The 6000-nt window shown below is 44.7% G+C and overlaps 1 protein-coding gene across 8 annotated transcripts in view; it reads left to right on the top strand.

The window, feature by feature from the left end:
* Window positions 1–880: 880 nt before the first annotated feature.
* The window catches only part of RUBCNL (rubicon like autophagy enhancer), a 71378-nt gene continuing 66258 nt past the window's right edge, over window positions 881–6000 (top strand). For 5 of the 8 annotated variants that reach the window (XM_053563954.1, XM_053563957.1, XM_053563953.1 and 2 more), the window contains exon 1: window positions 881–1047. The gene's annotated coding sequence lies outside the window, so the exon portion shown is untranslated. Of the gene's footprint in view, window positions 1048–1688; window positions 2021–6000 lie in introns of those variants that run through there. The other 3 variants (XM_053563952.1, XM_053563947.1, XM_053563949.1) reach the window with 3 other exon arrangements.

The raw sequence follows: 6000 nt of genomic DNA, 5'->3' as shown, positions 1-6000 counted from the left end.
TTCAGCACCCTCTTGACTCTTCTTTCCCTTTAAATATTCCTGAGAGGGCTCTTGCTTCGTCCCTTTATTTTATTCTTCTGCCTTGCTGTTGAGGTGTTGGAAATAGGATATCAGGTTTGGTGTTGGATACACCTGCCTTAAAAGCCTGCGTGGGCTTGGGCAAATTACTTAATCTCTCTAAGCCACAGATTTTCCTCTGTCAAATGGAGACAATGATTTGTTTGTTATTCTCAGGGATGTTGACAGGACTGTTCAATATAATTAGGGAAAGTATCTGGCACATCACAGATATTACACTCAACAAATGTTAGCACATACCCTTTTCTTTCTGACTCCTTAAAGGTAAGCCCGTCCCAGTGGACCTTCAGCTGATCTGATTTCCTGGGATGTAGTACTCGGAATTCTAAAAATTCTAAATATCCCAAATACCCAGAGTTCCTTCTGGTTCAAGCTGTACAGATTCCAAACAGGCTGTCCTGAGGGAAGCGAAGAGAAATCCACCTGACTTTGTCATATGGATTCATAATCTCATCTGGAGATGGCAGTGATTAGTAAGGGGTGTCGCCCTTAACCATTCCATGCCAGGATGTGCCAGGGACCTGGGTGTTCCACAGATACCAGGCAAATAAAGCCCAAATTGCCAGTGCCTTTGTTCCACAGTTTGGAAATGTCAGGACAAAGTCAGGGAACCATGGTGTGATGGAATTTGTTTTTACCGAGAAGGGATTTTCCTAAGAAAGCTAGGGTCCTCTGATTCACCAGTAGTCCCAGAGAGCTTGGAGATCCTTCCCTAGAGAAATGAGGGCGCTGCGGCCCCTAGAGGCGGAGGACGTCGCGCACTCAGCACTACTAGCAGCGCCTAGGTTTCTATTTGTGAAAACGTCTTTTATTGCTTTTTCCGCACCACCACAATCTCAGATCTCAGGGATATGCGCGGCACACCTGTGACAAGGTTCCAAACCCTGCTGCCAGAGGACAAAGTGACGAGTAGGACATATGCTGACAGTGAATCCACTGAATGAGCCGGACTCCGCGAGGAGCAGCCAGGTGAGGTCCCAGAGAGGGCAGTTTACGCTCCGGGTAAATTGCAGTCGATTTCAGGGTAAATTCCTCCAGGTTACTCTTCGTTTCAGGAGAGTGTCCTGACTACTATATACTGCTGCTTGGGACGCTTGGGGTTGGGAACTCATTTCTGCCTCGTCTGCGTTTATCCGGTTTTGACCCCTGACAGCGTCGCTCGGTCGCAGTGAGGGCCGGTGATCCCGGCTGTAGGGGGCCCGGCGGGAGGCGTGTGGCAACACGGGTGAAGGTGGGGCCAAGTCCCTTTCCTCTCGGTGCCCGCAGCTGGCCAGGGAGCTCGGGGAGCTTCTTGGTCTGGGTTGCGGCGGTGGGGCTGGTGGGGGGCGTGGCGGTGTCCAGGCGTCGCTTCCTCCTGCTCGCTCCCTCTTCCTGCTGCCTGGGGAACGCGGTGACCCCTAAACGCAGCCCCGAGCGAAGACCTGACAAGCTGCGCCCACCGCCGGGGTGAGGCGGGTGGGGCCGGAGCCGGCGGGGAGAGGGGAAGGGAGTGCAGCCGGGCAGGCGGGAAGGCGGAAGGGGCGCCAGACGCGGCTGCTGCGCGCTGAGACCCGGCGCCTCAGGCTAGGTCAGGGCAGTCGGGAGGCCCTTGGAGATTGTAGAAACGGGCTTCTTGGTAGGATGGAGGATTTTTATGGCGTTGACTTTGCAAAGTGAAAGCGACCTAGTGGTCGGCTTGGGCGCGGAAGGGCGAGGAGCAAGGACCTCAGGGCACTTACCGCGGGGCGAATCTCAGTGAGTACAGTACAAAGCCTGCGCCCGCTGTGGCCCCGGGCGCTGTGTTCCGGGCTCGGTGCTGCTCTCGGTTCCCCAAACGCGCGCGAACGGGCTGCGAACGGCCGCGGTTGACCGCCTACCCAGCACGCCCAAACCCTTTGGTTATCTGGAAAAACAAACATGTTGCCACTTAACTGAGCTAGGTTGGAGTGTGAAAGCGCGGCAGGTAGGTGGTCGGAGCAGCCTGCCTGCTGAGATTGCGGCGGGGAGAGCGGAATGATTGCACTCGCCCCCTCCACCCCTCAGCTCAGCGTCGCCACGCCACGCTGGGGGGATTTGCTGCAGATTCCCTGCTAAACGACGCCGTCAGCTTGGAGAGTACGGAGAACCTTGAAAGGAAGGATTGTTTCTATTTCGCCCTGGGTGATACTTAAGACTCAAAGGAGAGGTTATGTTTTAAGAGAGCTTCCCTTTTGTTATTACAGTGAGATTTGGAGGGTTTGAATTGAAGATGTGGTGGGGGACCACAAAGGACTGAGAATGGGTAAACTGGGTCTAAGACACCCAGTCCTCAGGCCAAATAATGGTGAGATCTTGGCAAGTCAAAAAAACTCACTGAACTTAAGTTCCCTTGCGTGAGAATGGGGGAGGGTTCTCCTGCCTTACTGTGGGTTTGAAAGATACATGAACTGAAGGGAGGGAAGTGGTTTTGGACCGTCTAAGGTATGATCTTCCAAATGAATATGTCACTGCATTGCTGCCAACAACACCCTCCTGGCCGCCAACAGAACCTAGTTTCATTCTGCTGAGTTAAGGCAGCAAGTTTATGGTAGTGTTGGGGTTTTCATAATTACCTGTCCAAAGTGTTAGGATGGCGTCTGTTTCACAAATTCTTGTATTTCCTCTTCTTTGCACTGCCAGGTGAGATGGCCAGGTGTGACAGCAGAGGACAGGAACTTTGCCTTTTTTCAATTAGTTTAGAGCCTGTACCAAGTGGGGGAGGGTTAGGAATGTGGATGAAAATTGAAGGTCATATTCTCTGGAGGAGTATATTTGATTAGACATAGTTTTTATGCAATCATTTACTCCCCAAAATATGTTGTCTTTCTGAGTTCTTGTTTTGGGACAAATGGGAGCCAAAGATAAACATCTAAGAATAAGCATTTTCATTTGAGTGGTCTTTGGAGGAAGTGAAGTGAAGAGCTTAACTTAACAAGAAAGAGCACCTGCTAGCTAACACGTTTCTCCCACCCATCTGAAAGCACACAAATAATAGCACTGACACATTTTAAAAGTTTTCCTTGTTACTAAATCTAGATTCACATTTCCAGTACAGAAAAGAGAGACATTTGTAGCTGGTTTTGTCCCTGTAAAAATTTGAGCAGTTTTTCTTGAATAAGCATGTCCTCCCTTACAGAGATTGTAACTTTAGGAATACCTAGGGCCTTATAGTCACATGGCATCTTTTCATGATATACAAGAAGATCTCTGATTAGTTTTTCCATTTTAATTAAAAGAACTTGAAGGATGACTCAGTTAAGAGGCTGGGAAATAAAACTAGGTCTCCTTCATCTGTCTTATACTGACCTGTACGACTAATAATGATGGTGATAAAAGCTAACTTTGATAGAATATTGTGTACCAGACTAAAATACACATACTACCATTCTTTTCGTTCTTGCAACAATCCTATAAAGAAACTGAAGCATGGAGAGGTTAAGTGTCTTGCTCAAGATCACACAGCTAAGTAGTAATTTTTCTCAGATTGGCATAGAAACTTTATTTGAATGGGGGCACGTGCGTGTGTATGTGTGTGTGTGTTTAGTAACTCCTGCACTATGTTTTATATCACACACAGAGGTGACATGGGCACTGAGACTTGAGGCTCTGGAGCAGGGTTCCAAGGTTTGGACCCTGAGGATACCCATTGAGTGACTAGGTGATCAACATTTTTACTTCCTTTTTCTGGGTCTTAGTTTTCTGATTTATGAAATAGTGGTAATCATTCCATATTTTTGAATATTTTGTTTCTATTGGAACATGACATATGGATAGTGAAAGTAAAATACTTCTTTTTTTTAATTGTTAAATCATAGCTGTGTACATTAGTGCAGTCAAGGGGTACAATGTGTTGGTTTCATATACAATCTGAAATATTCTCATCAAACTGTTCAACGTAGCCTTCATGGCATTTTCTTAGTTATTGTATGCATACATTTGTATTCTGCCTTTAGTAGTTACGCCTATACCCATTCTAAGATGCACCATAGGTGTGGCCCCACCCATTGCCTTCCCTCCACTCTAACCTCCCCCCTCCCTTTCCCTTCCTTGGCCCTTTCCTCATAGTCTTGTGCTGCGGGTTGGGTTATAGCCTTCATGTGAAAGTTATAATGTAGCTTCATAGTAGGGCTGAGTACATTGGATACTTTTTCTTCCATTCCTGAGATACTTTGCTAAGAAGAATATGTTCCAGCTCCATCCATGTAAACATGAAAGAGGTAAAGTCTCCATCTTTCTTTAAGGCTGCATAATATTCCATGGTATACATGTACCACACTTTGCTAGTCCATTCGTGGGTCGATGGGCACTTGGGCTTCTTCCATGACTTAGTGATTATGAATTGGGCTGCAATAAACATTCTGGTACAGGTGTCTTTGTTATATTGTGATTTTTGATCTTCTGGGTATAAACCTAGTAAAGGAATTATAGGATCAAATAGCAGGTCTATTTTTAGGTCCCTAAGTACTCTCCAAACATCTTTCCAGAAGGAACGTATTAGTGTGCATTCCCACCAGAAGTGTAGAAGTGTGCCCTTTTCTCCACATCCACATCTTTGGTTTTGGGATTTTGTTATGTGGGCTACTCTTACTGGGGTTAGGTGATACCTCAAAGTAGTTTTGATTTGCATTTCTCTGATGATTAAGAATGATGAGCTTTTTTTCATGTGTTTGTAGATCGTGTGTCTTCTTCAGAGAAGTTTCTCTTCAAGTCCCTTGTCCACCCTGAGATGGGATCACGTGTTCTTTTCTTGCTAATATGTTTCAGTTCTCTGTGGATTCTGGTTATTAGACCTTGATCGGAGTTATAACCTGCAAATATTTTCTCCCATTCTGAGGGCTGTCTGCTTGCTTTACTCACTATGTTCTTGGCTGTCCAGAAGTTTTTTAGTTTGATCAGGTCCCAGTAGTGTATTTTTGATATTGCTTCAATTGCCTGGGGAGTCCTCCTCATAAAATATTCACCCAGGCTGATTCCTTCAAGAGTTTTCCCTGCACTTTCTTCAGGTATTTTTATAGTTTCATGTCTTAAGTTTAAATCTTTTATCCATTGAGAGTCTATCTTAGTTAATGGTGAAAGGTTTGGGTCCAGTTTCAGTCTTTTACAGATCTCCAGCCAGTTTACCCAGCACCATTTGTTAAATAGGGAATCTTTTCCCCACTGAATGTTTTTAATTGGCTTGTCAAAGATCAAATAATGGTAAGTAGCTGGATTCATCTCTTGGTTCTCTATTCTGTTCCAGACATCTACTTCTCTGTTTTTGTGCCAATGCCATGCTGTTTTGATCACTATCAATTTATAGTATAGTCTCAGGTCTGGTAGCATGATTCCTCCTGCTTTGTTTTTATTTCTGAGTAATGTTTTGGCTATTCGAGGTTTTTTCTGATTCCATATAAAACGAAGTATTATTTTTTCAAGATCTTTAAAATATGACAAGGGAACTTTGATAGGAATTGCATTGAAATTATATATTGCTTTGGGTAGTATAGACATTTTAACAATGTTGATTCTTCCCAGCCATGAGCATGGTATGTTTTTCCATTTGTTAACATCTTCAGCTATTTCTTTTCTTAAAGTTTCATAGTTCTCTTTGTAGAGGTCTTTCAAGTCCTTTGTTAGGTATACTCCCAAATATTTCATCTTCTTTGGCACTACTGTGAAAGGAATAGAGTCCTTGACTGTTTTTTCAGCTTGGTTATTCTTGCTATATATAAAGGCTACAGATTTATGGGTATTGATTTTGTAGCCTGAGACATTGCTATATTCCTTGATCACTTCTAAAAGTTTTGTAGTAGAATCCCTAGTGTTTTCCAGATGTACGATCATGTCATCTGTGAAGAGTAAAAGTTTGATCTCTTCTGACCCTATGTGGATACCCTTGATCGCCTTTTCTTCCCTAATTGCAATGGCTAAAACTTCCATTACAAT

The sequence above is a fragment of the Nycticebus coucang genome, chromosome 15 (genome assembly GCF_027406575.1).
Source record: "Nycticebus coucang isolate mNycCou1 chromosome 15, mNycCou1.pri, whole genome shotgun sequence".
NCBI classification, from domain to species: domain Eukaryota; kingdom Metazoa; phylum Chordata; class Mammalia; order Primates; family Lorisidae; genus Nycticebus; species Nycticebus coucang.
Note: the sequence above shows the minus strand (reverse complement) of the source record. Positions and strands in the feature narration are given on the sequence as shown.